The following is a 14,229-nucleotide window of genomic DNA, read 5'->3' as shown; positions in this document are numbered from 1 at the left end:
CCTGGTTCCTGAGAAATTCTGCATTTTAAAAGAATTTGGTTTTGACCTTTAAAGAATGCTAATGCCCTCAGCCTGAGTGACATAGTACAGCATGATCATTACCAGCTTGTCAATAATCACCAGCAACAATGAATTAAAAGTACCTGTCACCACCCTGTTGCATTGATCAAAGGAGTCATTGATTGTATTTTTGCTATGACATAGTCCAGACAGTCCAAGGAGAAGGTATAGGATTCTCCCCTCCTCTCTCCCTCAGTCTCTCTCTCTTTCTCTTACTCACACTCACACACACTTGCCTTCCCTCAAAAACCTCTCTCTCTCTTTTTTTAAATTTAAATGCATACCTACAATGACTATGGTGTCATGGGTGCCAATAACAAGAAGGAAATATAAGTAGCAGATAATAAACTTTACTTCTTACTCTCCTCCTACTTCAAAAGACTACTTGTAGATAAACTTAATATGGTTAACATTGGTTTCAAGCTGCATCAAATCCTTTGTGGAATGAGGTGGAGTAAAATTAAATATTTTCATTTCAAGTTCATACCCCCCATTCGCTGCATGATAGTCTTGCAAGATGGACTGAGTACACCAGTCCGTCTCTGACAAGATGTCAGGTCAAGCAGGCCGAGCCATCCCAATCTCACAGGCTCAAGTTCTGGTTGTTCTTATTTCTTAAAGCCGGAAGACTGTTAAGAATCCAGAAAGTGGGTATAAGGCAGGGGCCGAGGATCTGGAGTCTGAGGGATAGACCAAAAAATCTAATGCCTGTTGAGCATTTACTATCTGCCAGACGCTGTGCTATGTTTTCATGTACATTGCATAAATTAATCTTTGCAATAAACTTGTCAGATAAGTAATTAGTGTCATTTTTTACCAATGAGTTAAACTGTGGATCTATTTAAGTCATTTACCCAAAGTCAAACAGTGGGTAGATAGTAAAGCTAAGCCTGTGTAGTGCTAGCAAGTGTACTCTTACACGGGCCCCAGGGGACTCGATGAACTGTACAATGTGGGATGAGATAGGGAAACTAGGGGAAAGTAACTATGAGTGAGGGAATTCCGGGATCAGGGATCCTTGGTTGATGCCAGGGTGTTCTGGTGTTAGGGAGGCGGAACCATAAGGGTTGAGGCATTAGGAGCTGGAGGGTGTGAGTTGGAATGGAGAAGTTGCTGGCATGTTATCAAGTGGGCTTAAAGTTCCAACCAGTGAAGAAGAGATGAGATGACCTTGTTCCCTTGGAGGATATATGCCGCCTGCCACCGCACAGCTAGCTAGCCAGTCATTTGCCACGCAGGGACAAATAATGCATTTATAGATTTAAAAAAATTTTTTCACTTTGTAAGACTTTTAAAAAGGATCACTATCCCACATTTTTCCTGTCATTTTAATAATAGTAATATGATATAAATTTTATATATACGTTTGTCATAATGGCATTACAGGGAAATATGCTCATTGAGCCCTTACTAAACATAGCCTTAAAGAGTGAAAAGAAAATCCTTTTAGCTCTAAGGTGGGAGCACCAGACCTTTTTTATTCTGCCCTGGCTGCTGTAATGCTTATATTTTGTCTTCATTACCATCGGTGTCCCAAGGCCTGGCTGTTGTAGAGAAGGCCCACGCTGCTCTCAGGACCATCCCCAGAACCGTGTCCCTCTTCCACTTTCTGTATGTCCCTTTAAGGTCTTATACCCCAAGGCCTATCAGTTCCGAGCTAGATTAGACCTTCATTCAGTCTACATAGCACAGTTGCCAAGCGAATTCTAAACCTGCCTTCAGGACTGCCAGAGGGTACAGGCAGACCACAGATTGAATTTGCAGAGGGACCTGGTTTTGTTTCCTGTCCCCGTTTAGGGGCTTATGTTGCTGATGCCTGGCATCATGAGCGTCCTTCGGCTCTTGAATGCTTTTCGATTCTGCACACTGCTGCGTAATCGCTGTAGGACTCACTCACACATGGCCTCGTGCTGACTAAAACTGTTTGGCACGAGTGGGACTGGGCTGTGTCAGCTAAATCATGGCTTCAAGCCAAACTGCTGTCCAGAGCACCGCCCCCTTGCCGATCTTTAATCCAGGTTTATTGGGGTCCATGTCACAGGACCGCCTTGGCTGCCAGGGGTTAAGGGTCCATCTCCCAGCTCAGGTCTCCTCACTTGCACACCTCTCTGAAAGACTGAACGCTCAAGCCATGGGAGGAGTCAAAATCCTTAACCATTTCTTACAGCCTTGCCCCATTCCCCTAATTGGAAGAGCTAAGTGTTCATGTTAGAGGTGCAGTGGACACTTTTTACAAATGAGTGGGGCCAGGGGGTGCGTTCAGCAACTTTAAAGTAGCAGTAAGCTAACTGGCACATAATTTGATTAAATGCATAATGTTAGCCCTGTTAGGAGCACAACACTCATATGAAAAATTACACTAGCTAGCCTTTATCAAGCATACACCATGTATCAGGCACTGTACTAGGCACTTGGTAACCATAATCTCATTCAGTCCTCCCACGGTTACTGTTATCTTTCCTTTTTATAGAAGAAGGAGACTGTGAGGCTCAAAGAGGTTAAGAAACTTGCTCTTTTTGCTTGGCTGTGCTCAGCTAGCTGACTGCAGACATTTTTGTCATGACCTCTCCTATAACTGCTTTACAGAGCTGAAAGAATCCAAAGATTCCGTGCTTTAATTAAAAATCATTTCTTGTTGGAGTTGATAAACTTTTAGATTATTAATCTGTGCATTAAAAAAAAAAGGTTAAAACTATTTTTGTATAAACCAAAACAACAAAGTACTTAATTAAATGTTTTCCCCCTGGATTTATTTTCAGTTACGATTTTTTTTTAAATGAATAGGCTTTATGGTTTAGAGCAATTCTACCTTCTCAGCGTTAGGTTAACAAAAAGTACGGAATTTTAATATTCCCCCCAATACAGTTTCCTCTCCTTATTAACATCTTTTGTTACTGTGGTACATTTGTTACAAGGAAGGAATGGACACTGACTCATTATGGTTAACCGAAGTCCACAGTTTACTTTGGGTTCATCCTTTGTGTTGTAGCTTCTGTGTGTGCACAAATGTATCCAGACTGCAGTGCCTTACAGAACAGGCTCACTTCCTGAAAAATCAACCTGCACAGCAGCTAGTCATCTGCCCACTCCCCCAAATTATTACTCGTGCTCTGAAGAGTTCAGCCTTCATCAGGTTGTTTTTAATGGCCCCAGCGTCTTTGAATTTCTCCCACTCTGTTGCACATTTCTTCTTAACCCCCCCTCATTTATCTCAGCCCCACCCAGTTCCTCCAGTCACACTTAAGACCACATATCTGGCCTGGAAATGTCAAACGCGTGGTGGCCGTAGTCTGAACATTTTCCCTCTTCCTGAATCTTTAGTATGCGATTTGAAAATTTGCTAATATAAATATTTACTTTCCTCGGGTTTCCAGTTAGTTTCTGTTTTTCGTTTTCCTCCTTTTAAATTTAATAGAGGAGGGAGGCGCGATTTCAGCATTTCCTCATGAGGATTCACTGAAATAACTCCGTGCTAAGTTTGTTGTTTATAATCGTGTTACTCCAGGGTGGCAATGGCAGAGAAACTCAAGAGAAAGCTGCTGGCTTAGCTTCACACGTTCGGAGGTCAGGGTCAGGCGGCAAGGTTGCTTGTCATTAAATTATACTGATCAGATGCATGGAGCTGTTAGAAACAAGGGCTTCTGCTGCAGTCTCACTAATTCCCCTCTCACCCTGGCCTCCTGCCTACCTGCCTTTTCATTTTTTTGCATTATCTAGAGTCCACGAAAGGTCTGTCTGTCCTCACTGCAAAGAAAGTCCCGTAGCCTAAGAGTCGATATCTGCTCTGGCTCCTCCTACCTCCTCCTCCCCCCCAGTGACAGGGCCATCTGAAAGTCGTTCTTGTTATTTATTACTTTGTTCCAGGAGAGGGTCGGGAAGGGAGAATACAGACCACTAGACACTGTGCCAGAGGGAAAGCGAGGTCTTCTCTGCTCTGGGGGAGGGGGTTTCCAAGTGCTAACAATGCGGTTCAGAATCCCTGAAGTTGTGTGGCATAATACTGTGAGGCAAAAGACAGGAACCATCTGCTGGAAGGGTTCTTACATGATGCTGCATTTTCAAACAAAGCCTTCAAGAAGCATTTTCAGATGGGGCTCTTTCCCATGAAGCCGCCACAAAGAGAGAGCCCCCTCCCCTCCGACCGGCTGCTCCATGACCCCTCTTCGACCGTCATCGCCGTCAGCACCCACTCCCTGTTTATCTGGCTCCCGTGTTTTCCTCAAAACAGTGTGTGCTCTGAGGCTGTCCGATATCCTTCCTGGGATGAACCCAGAAAAATCCTCCCGAAAAAAGCACTCCTTGTGCCCATTTCCTTCTAAAGTGCTGACTGTTTTACTTGACGTTAGTGGGGTGACTCTGAAACCTTAAATACTTCGCTGGGAGAGAGAACAACCGCAGATACACACGGGCCATTGTGACTCTGGCCTGGCAGGTTCTAATTTTCGAGCAGTGGCTTGTACACCCGAGCGGGCTGCAAGGGTTAAGTAAACTTTGTGGCTTGGGATGACTTCATGGCCCTGGAATTTTGAAAAGCCAGGGTTCCCAGTTCGCTCAGCGTCTTTGGGTGTAAAAACCACTCTCAGTTACCCAGACTGAAATTTTGGTTCCCGTCACCCTGCTGCAGAAGCTATTAAATCCAGCAGCTGAACTGTCCTGGCTGTACCACAGAGCCGGGCTGCTGGGTGGCTCCAGGATTCCCGAGTTGTTTGTCAATGGAGAAGGGGTTGGGGGGTGGGGGGACAGTGAATGGAGCCAGGCGTCTGCCTCAGCCTGGCATGAGGTGGCACCCTAGTGGCTGTTCTCTGCCTTCGACATGTGCACGCTTTCTGTATTTTCACAGGAGTCACGATTAGGATCCAAAGCACGGTTCGTTTCTCTACCTCTTTTTGAAGTCTCTAGGCCCCTTTGTGGGACTTCGAGTACCCATAGCCACACACTGGGCTTTCTTGGCCCTCGAGATAGTCCGAACAACTGGCATATAGTCTCGCCTGACGCGTGGGAGAAAGGACAACAGAGTTAACTCGGCTCCAGGGTATAACAAGGAGATGAAGCTCTTTGATCGGAACAAGCCCAAACTTGGAAATGACGAGAGGGTCTCGCAAAGACGGACTCACGAGGAAATTGGTATAGGGTGAGGGAGGCCAGATGTCCAGTCCCTTGGGGTGCCGTTGAGACTGGCTGCGGGATTTGTAGATCTCGGTTACGGGAGAGGAGTTCTAAAACTTTCTGTTCTGAGCAAGTGGCCTGTTCCCGCTCCTCGGCGAAGGAACGTGAGAGCTGTCTGTGATCATGCATGGACATCAACTGTAAGATTAATATTCTTAAGCAAGTTCTTCTTTCGAAAGAAACCGTTTGGGCTTGAGCATTAAAGGAAGAAACAAAAAGATTATAATAAAAAATAGACTGCAGTCCTCGCAGGAACAGTGGCTGTGACCTTGCCTTTTGTTTGCCATTACACAATTCAATGGCAGTCCACTCAAACTATGCTCTCGATCAATATCCTATTAAGGCAGCACAAAAAGTCTCCATAAACTTAGTGGTTAGCTATGTTTATAAATGGAACTCGGCATAATTAGATGGTCAATAGCAGGCCCTACTAGTAATTTTAAAATGAACATCACACATTTTCTGTCTGTAGAAGTCAATGGCACCTCTTCCAGACGGAGGGTATGGTGTGCCACAGACAAAAGAGCGGGAGACCCTTTTAAAAAAAAAAATCATAATGCCTGTCCTTAAAATGCAGTTTTTAAAGAAAATCTGTTAAGTTACAGACTAGCAAATACTGATCGGCCCTGTAATCTTTTTCCGTTTTGCCTGCCTCAGCCACCTTATTCTGAATATATGATGACAACGCAAATGTTTCCTAGTTTTAATCAGCCCCTCGTAGAGAGATAAAATAATAAATATTGCCATACTCTTAGGAAGAAAAATATCAGTCTGGTTGGCTTAATTGAGCGGGTTTCCTCTACTATAATTCGATAAATTTTCAAAATAAATCTTGAAATTGAATTAATTCAGAAGGATGTTTTGTTGCCTAGTGTTTTTTTTTTTTTCTTTTAATTTTCTGGACATAGGTGGGGGTCACGATTTGGACACTAAAGCCAGCGGCAAATGGGATGGGCTGGCGGTAATAGAAATTTTCACCAAACGTACTCTTTATCCTGAATCCCAGCTCACAGTATAGGTGGCCACGCGTGATTTTCCCCATTCTGTTCTCCTCACCCGGTAGAGAAGGAGCCACATAAAAGCAGAGGTGTCCCCATCCTTAATTATGAGTTGAAATGTACAGTGTACCCCGTGTTCAGCACGGGCCCTGGCAGTGGCCTTATGACCACCATGCCAGTTGAAATTAAAACTCTGGTGACAAGAAGCTTATGACATCAGCAGATGCACTAGTCAACTCGATGCTTGAAAGTCCTGTTTTTTCTTTTACACTCCTCTTCTACAACCTTCCTGGTTGGAGTCAGTAGAGAGAGTTCTTGTGGCAGCTTCTGGGGCGGCGGGGTAGGGCTTTTGTTTTCTGTTCTTAGCTGAAGTTCTTGCTAATTTGACTGGACCATAAGCATTCTTATTTTAAAGATTTGACTCAGAGAGAAGCAAAACACATAACTCCTTGATGTCCGTACTAATTTGTTGTCATGATCTCTATTCACATATTCATCTATTTGTCATCTTTTCTAGCTAATTCGTGGGTTATGTTTCCTAAGGGTAACACATTCTACAAAACCCATATTTAAGATGGCAGCATGGTAGCGTAGTCCAGGATATAGAATTGGGGATCCGGCTCTGCCACTTTCCAACTGAAGGACTTTGGGCAATACTGAACCCCTCCCAGCCATGTTTTTCTCATAGGTAACCATCCTTTGTTCAATCAACTAATATTTATTAAATACTATCTGTGTGCTGGGCCTACATCAGAATGCTGGAAATAGTAATAGCTCTCAGGAGTGCTTTGAGGATTCAGTGAGAGAATGGGCACATGTCTAGCGTATAGTAAATGCTCAGCGATGATAACTACTGTGCTCGTCGTTGAACAAAGCCTCTGTCCCTGGTCTTTCACTCTGTGTTCAGAGCTGATCCTCGAGGTGGCCACACTATCAGCAAATTTATTAGAATGTGTGTGTGTGTCTGTATGTACTCTGTGTGCATTTATAAATTAAGAAGGACTGATTTGAGATTCAAGTTCTAGAAGTCAATTTAGTAGGAGGACCATTCTCGTGACCCCTTCAAAGTTAATAATTCTGATAGAATAAGAGCATGCCAATACTAGACCTAATTCATCTGCTTTAAGAAACCAGAAAATTCTTACTCCTCAAGTTTACAGCCAAAGCCTATGTGTCTGCATTATTCCAGAAGTTTCTCTTCCAGGATATCTAATGGATAGTGAGACATTTTAAAAATTCTCAATCTAACACTGACACATTAACAAGCCACACCTTGATTATTTTTTAATCAGACTGCTTTAAATTAGTACTTAGTTTTATACTATTTGAATGATCCTTTCTTTTATATTATGGGCATAAAAATTCCTCAGAGTAGCAGGGACATGCTAGAGGTCATTACCAGCAATGTGATTTTTAGTAAACTTTTATTTATATACTCATAAGCCTCAGTTTTTGTTTTTATTTTTTTTCTAAAAGGAGATATTCCTATCTGATGGGTAACATTAGAAAACTAAAAGGTATTTTTGGGATGTCCAGAAGCCTGACAGAAATTCAATATTACTCCCATAATAAGACCACAAATATTATTGAGATCTTGGCTGGTATATCTCATCCTAGCTAACTCCTGCTGATTGGAAAGACTGCTGTCGGTGACACAGTAGACAGGTCCAGGGTGATCAGTGGAGTCCACACTCAGCAAAGCCACACATCGAGCCTCATACGGGAACTGAGTCAATGCGGTATGTAATTGATATGAGTACATCATTAACACCCAGGATCTTCCAGAGAATGGAGAAGGGAAAAAAAATAAACAGTTTTTAGTGAAACCATGGAGACTTACTAGGACGGATCCAGACAGCTGGACTTGTAGGTGGTTGCGATGAGACTCTGCTCATACAGTTTGGTCTCCTAACAGCTAACGGTCCCAGTCCCAGCGCACTCTTGGTGAAGGGGCTTCTGTTTAGAAGCCCTTCCCCGGTTTATAGATCACTGTGGTAAAAAGACGCCTCAGGCCATCAACTCCGTCCCCTGTCAGGGAAGACTTAATCCCCTGGCTGACGCTGTATCAGGTCCTAAACGGGTGCCGCATTTGACCTCAACCAAAAGCTAAGATGAGATGATACTCTAAAATGCAGAAAATCAATTTCGGTCCCCAAGGCAGAAGCCACTAATGCAGGAGACCAGTCCGCACTGCCGACCCCACCGCGGATGGCTGTGCTCGACCAAGTATCAGGCCCTCTGTCCAGGGAAACACTGGCTCATACTCCAACCCCAAAGACCTGAGAACACAAAGGGGAAGGAAGCAGACAGAAGTTTTCCCACATCATGGAGGGGTGACAGTTATTTTTCTGTATAAATCTTGTTGAATCCGTCCATGTAATAACTGACAATGAAGGAAGGACTGGGAGACTGGAAATGTGCATTTCACCTCTGTTTCCTTGGGCTGGTATGCGGAGATACTCGGGTTCAAATCCTTGCTCTGTCACTTACCCAGCTGTGTGATCTTGAACATGTGACTTAACTTTGCAGCTCAGTTTCCCATTCGTAGATGAGAATAAACAAATGCATGTTCTGTGGGGATGCTGCAAGGATGACATGAGATAATTTGGGTAAAACACATAGCGTATCAGCCTGACACATAATAAATAATCATTAAATATTAGTTCTTAGCTGTTTTTCACTAACAAGCTCATAGAACTTTAGTTCAACTCAGTAAACATTTGTTGCACGTGTACTAGACGAAGCATCTCATGCTGTGTGTTGAGAATGCACAGATAAGTGGAAAAGTTCCTTCCTTTATACAGTAGATATCAAAGTTTCTTGAGATCCAAGACTGAGTTCTCTTCGTGGCAGGAAAATGTCCGAATAGACTGACTGCACAAACTGCATTCACAATTATTATCAAAGGTAAACCATCTTCAAGATTCAGAGTGGGGAGGAGGAGGGTATCAGTGAACTGTTCTCGTTTTAATAAAAAGAAAACAATTTTTCAGAAATAACAGTTTCTGTATTCACGTCCTCCTACCCCTTCTGGCACCACAAACCCACGTATTTCTTAACTCGTGTCCACAAACGTGGATGTGTGAAAATGGTGCCCTGTCTGCATTAGCAGATGCCGTTGATGGGGTTAAAACATTGTGCTGGGCTTTTGGCACCTAATACTACATTTCGTAAAAAGCATTGCTTAAATCTCATAATAGCGGGGAAGTTCATTTCCACATAGAGGGAAATCCTCGTCTTGGTCCAGCGCCTTTCTTTTATGTTCCATTTTGGAAAACCAGACTCCTCGCCTGCACTAGGTCAGATCTTTTAGAAAGGAAGGGTAGAGAAAGGAGATCAGCACGCGGTTTACAGACCAGAAATCTGCTTGGCAAAGGAGTTGCTGAAGACTGTGGTGTGGGAGCTGCAGAGAAAGTACCTTTATGATTGATTTCCATTCAAGTCAGACTGACTGCAGTGTGGTCATTTTTCTAACCCATAACTGCTCACACTGCAGCAGGCTGCTATCTGCAGGGTGTCTGAATTATAGCAGTGTATGTCCGCGTTACCTCTTACACAAATTACTTACACTGGTTTCTTTTTCCATGCAAATTCATCAGTTTACAGCCCCTCGTAGCCACAGTCAGGAAACTCTGGCCAACAGCACAAATTGATAAAATGAGTTCATTTTACTATACTTATTTTTTTTTTCTTCCTAAAAGCCCTCTCTCGTAGGCAGTGTTCAGGAAGCATGTTACAGTAAAAGGAAGATAACAAAGGAGTTGAATTTTCTTGCCATAAATTACTTTCCAAGTTAATTCCCTTTAACGATGATTCCAGATTTGCTTGAGTTTTCATAGCATTGTGCGTTTTACAACTGTGCCTTTGATAGAAAAAAGACCAAGTATTTTCCCATGTTCATTCCTTTTGTGCCAGTGACATGGACTTTCTTATGAGATCTTTGCCACCAGAATGCAAAACAACACTAAATTGTGCTGGGCTCCTAGAACTGTGTGCTTGTTGTTGGATTTTTTTTTTTTTTTTTTTTTTTTGCCGAAGCCTAAAGTACAAGTTCCCAAAGTCTCAGTGAGTGCATTAGATTACATAATTGGAGAGAAATATACTTCTCTTATTTTTTCATAGTTACCTTATATACTGAAAACGAAGTAGTAAATCCCAGTCATCTTTTTTGAGCGATACCCGTTGGCCATGTGGCCATATTCCTTAGCTGCCGTGGAAATTTGAGGAAGGGGCATTATAACTGTTACTCTCTCAAATGGGAGCCCCACGAGGGCAGGGGGCCTCATCTGTCTTGTCCACTGATGGATCTCCGGCACCTGGCTCATGAAAAGTGCTCCGTGAATATTTGCTGAATTCCACTGGACGTAGGCTCTCAGAGAATATGTGCCGTTGGCGGAAGGCTGGCCACACTAGTCATTCAGTTAACGCTCCCTGCTGGTTCCTGTTGGATAAGTTGTAAACTCGGTATACTGTCATCTCCCAGGCAGAGTAGCTTGAAATTTTGGACAGAATTTTTTTTTTTCCCATCACCCTCTCTTTCCAACAACACAAGCCTGAGCAGATTGTCTCTGGTGGATGGCAGAAGTTCAATAACCACAACCTTATCCAACTACTAATGTGTACAGAAGAGCAGGTCATTAAGAGGGTTGGCTACTGCAGTAACCCCTTTCTTCCAATAGCCCACATTACAATAATGATGCCTTAATAGCAAACCATTTATTAAGAAATGACACAAAGACTGCATTCTACTCATGACAGGAAAGAAGGGAGTGGGGGGACAAATGGCTTAGAAATCACATCCACCAAGATCATTCCCCAAAGTTCATCCTTTGAGGAAAAACTCCTCCGCGAAACAAGATCCACAAAAACTTCAGGTGTGCCTCCCTGTAATACTGCTTAAGAAAGGTGAGGCACCAGTCCTCACTGCTCATGCATAGATGTTGATTTCTGAGTTTTGTTTTGCATTGCATGAAGTTGGGGGGCAGAGGGCAAACGGAGAAGGCGATTACAGATTCTCCTTAATTCAGAACATATTTATTGATCATCAGCTGTTGTGTCGTACAGATCATCATACAAAACCGCACAGCTGTTTAGGAACACACAAAAGGCTATTGGATCTGGAGGACTAAAGGTCATCTAGTATGACCCTCTGACTTTGTGGCCTAAGGGAGTTACTCTGCCTCTTGGTGCCTCAATTCCTCCCTGGTAGCGTAGTGAGGATTACATGAGATGATGTGTTTAGGGGGCTCAGGCCGGCATCTGGCCCATAAATGGTGCTTAATAAATGTTGTTCCTTGTTATTGTGGTGGTGATGGCCCTGGCATTGGCGGTGAGTTTGCATTTCTTATGACCACTATTATGGGAATTTTGAGGCCCAAAGAGTTTAAAGGACTTCAGCTACGCAGGGGGTTATTGGCAAGGCTGAAACCCTAGCCGGTCACGCCCAGGCCCACACCAGCACGTTTTCTGTGCCCTGGGATATCTGTTTTTACAGTCCTCAAAACACGCTCAGTCTGGTGGGGGAGAATATGTCATGGGTGAAATAATTTAAGAACGATAGAGCCTAGAGTGAAGTACAAGTGGAACAAAATCAGGTTTTGCAGTATATGGAGTAGACAGGAAGTGTTGTGGTTGGTCCAGTCCTTCCTTAACATCCCCACCTTGGGCAGTGGTTATGCAGTCTCTGGAACACGCGGGCAGGCTGTTAGTCTTTGGCTTCAGAAGCCCAGCATGACGTCCCGGACAGATGTTGTTAAGTCATTTAACCCTTGACAACGTTTAGTTCCCTCATTTGCAAAAAGGACTTCCTACCATTATTAGCTAAGAAGCGCCTTGGTTCTATACGTTGGGTTATGTATCTTACGGATATTTTGTATTTATTAGGATGGTATGAAATCTTTGCTTGTGTATGCCCTTTCCTAGTGCACAAGCAGACATAGATCTTTGGGACCTGTTTCTGAAGGTGACAGATATCCACCATGAAAATGCCTTTTTTTTTTCCAGACACCATGGTTGAGGCCTCCCTTTTCTCTTAACTCTGCCATCAACCTACCAACTGATTTCCCCACCTTCGTCCCCTTTAGTGCATTCTGTAGGCTGTTGTCATATTAATGTTGCTCAGGTTCAGCAATGATCACTTCCCTCCTCAGAAACCGTCATGGAGCCCACAGATCCCTACTTGTACTTCCTACATCCAAACTAATGTGCATACTCTGTCATTTGCCTAGAAACCCCCCTCCTCTTCTCCGCCTCTTTAAATCCTCCCATCCTGGAAGCCTTAGCGTCACTGCCCTGCCTGGAATCAGACATTTTTCTGATGCCGCAAGCCGATAGGATTTCTCATTCATTTGAACTTTTCTAGTACATCCTTTGCATTCCGCCTATGAGAGTGAACACATTCAGCATCGAATTAGATGTTCAAGTATTATTTTATCCTTCCACTCTGTAGTAAACCCTGTGAGACAGAGACACTGTCTGCCTTTTTATCATCTGAAGTTTAAGGCAAATATATTGAATACAAGAGGCAGGTTAGTAGGATAAGAAAAGCAACAGGTTTTGGGGTGAGACACCCTTGACTTTTCATGCTGGCCCTCCCTCTTTTTGCCTCTCTGCAGTCCATGGCGAGCCAGTTAACCTCATTTAGGGACTGATTGTTTTTCTCATTTAGGAGAGGTTCTTTCCTAAAGAGGTTGTTTTGAGGATGAAGTTAGATATAAGAAATAAAATGCTCTTTGGTACTCAGGAAAACCAGCTGAAAGCCCTTCTTTCTCAGATATCTCCCTTAGGCTCTTCCTGTTCTCCAGATGAGAGAGCCTGAGAATTCCCAGGCCACTGTGGGGACACTTGACAGTGACCCCTCCCCACAGGCATGGGGCTTTCTCTGTAACTGTCACAGAATCACTGACTCCGATTCCATTCCAGTCGGCTGACCTTCATACAATGCGTACACACGGACAGTACCGGGGAGTGCTTCCTGACAAAACCGATTGGAAGAATGTGGAGTTTGGGTCCGTGGTTTATTAGGATTACTTAACCCAGGTTGTGAGACCCCTTCTCATCTCAGAAATTTAACGATGTCATGAAATCGGAGACGCACGTAAGCAGTTTGTGAAGCCCTGAAGTTACTCAGTATAACTTCAACGGACACTTGGAGAAGAAACCATCACAAGGCCGCCAGCCCACCTGATAAGCATTTGGCTAGATTGCAAGCCCAGGGTGCTAAGAACTTCACAGGAAGTAAATATAGGGGCAAGCGAATTTCTGCGGGTTGGTTATTTTTTTAATCTCTCTCAGAGGTGTGCACACTGCATTGACTCTCTGTTTTCCTTTCTTCGCTGGTTCTGGCTCCTTCGACATTTTAATAAGATAATTAAAGCAGAAGACATTTTTCCGTGGTACAACGTGGTCAGGAGAATGTGAGGTGTGAGTGCAGCTGGGCACAGGGCCCTAGACTTCTCCTCTCAGTCCAGCCAGGTCGTGCACTCACACCTGCCTTTATCTTTTCTTCCGAGGGGGTGAGGAAGGCCTGTGCACTTCTGCCGGTGCTCGGGAATGAAGCCGCTGTGCCATTCCGCTGAGGCCCGAACCTCATCCCGGAACTTAGAAAGAAAATCTAAATCCAGACCCTCGACTCCTATCAGCCTCATCCCTCTTCTTCAGTTAACGAGAGGTGTGACTCTGTACACTCCATGAAGGCACAAACATCAGTATGTAACATTAATACGGGCCTGCTCTACACCGGCTGCTGAGAGGGATGAGGGCTGACGTGTTGGAGTAATCTCCTTCCCACCCACCACCTCCCAGCCTATTGCATCCCTATATTATTATGGAATAAAAGGGGAAACTATGCAAATAAACTTCGTAGAAAAAGTAAATTAGGGAAGGACTAGCAAAATCATTCACTGGAACTCTGTTTACACTTTCGTCAAGCTCAACCATTTGTTTTTGACCTAAAGGCCCTTCCTCCATTACAGCCTGTCATTAAGAGATAGGTTTGAATTTCAGA

At 43.8% G+C, this 14,229-nt stretch overlaps 1 protein-coding gene across 9 annotated transcripts in view; it reads left to right on the top strand.

The window, feature by feature from the left end:
* NFIA (nuclear factor I A) overlaps positions 1–14,229 on the top strand; it is a gene marked incomplete at its 3' end in the record, with an annotated part of 358,370 nt that overhangs the window by 238,439 nt on the left and 105,702 nt on the right. The gene's annotated exons all lie outside the window — the stretch shown is intronic.

The sequence above is a fragment of the Martes martes genome (assembly GCF_963455335.1).
Source record: "Martes martes genome assembly, chromosome: 4".
Classification (NCBI taxonomy): Eukaryota; Metazoa; Chordata; class Mammalia; order Carnivora; family Mustelidae; genus Martes; species Martes martes.
The sequence above is the reverse complement of the archived record's forward strand: the minus strand, read 5'-3'. Positions and strand labels throughout refer to the sequence as shown.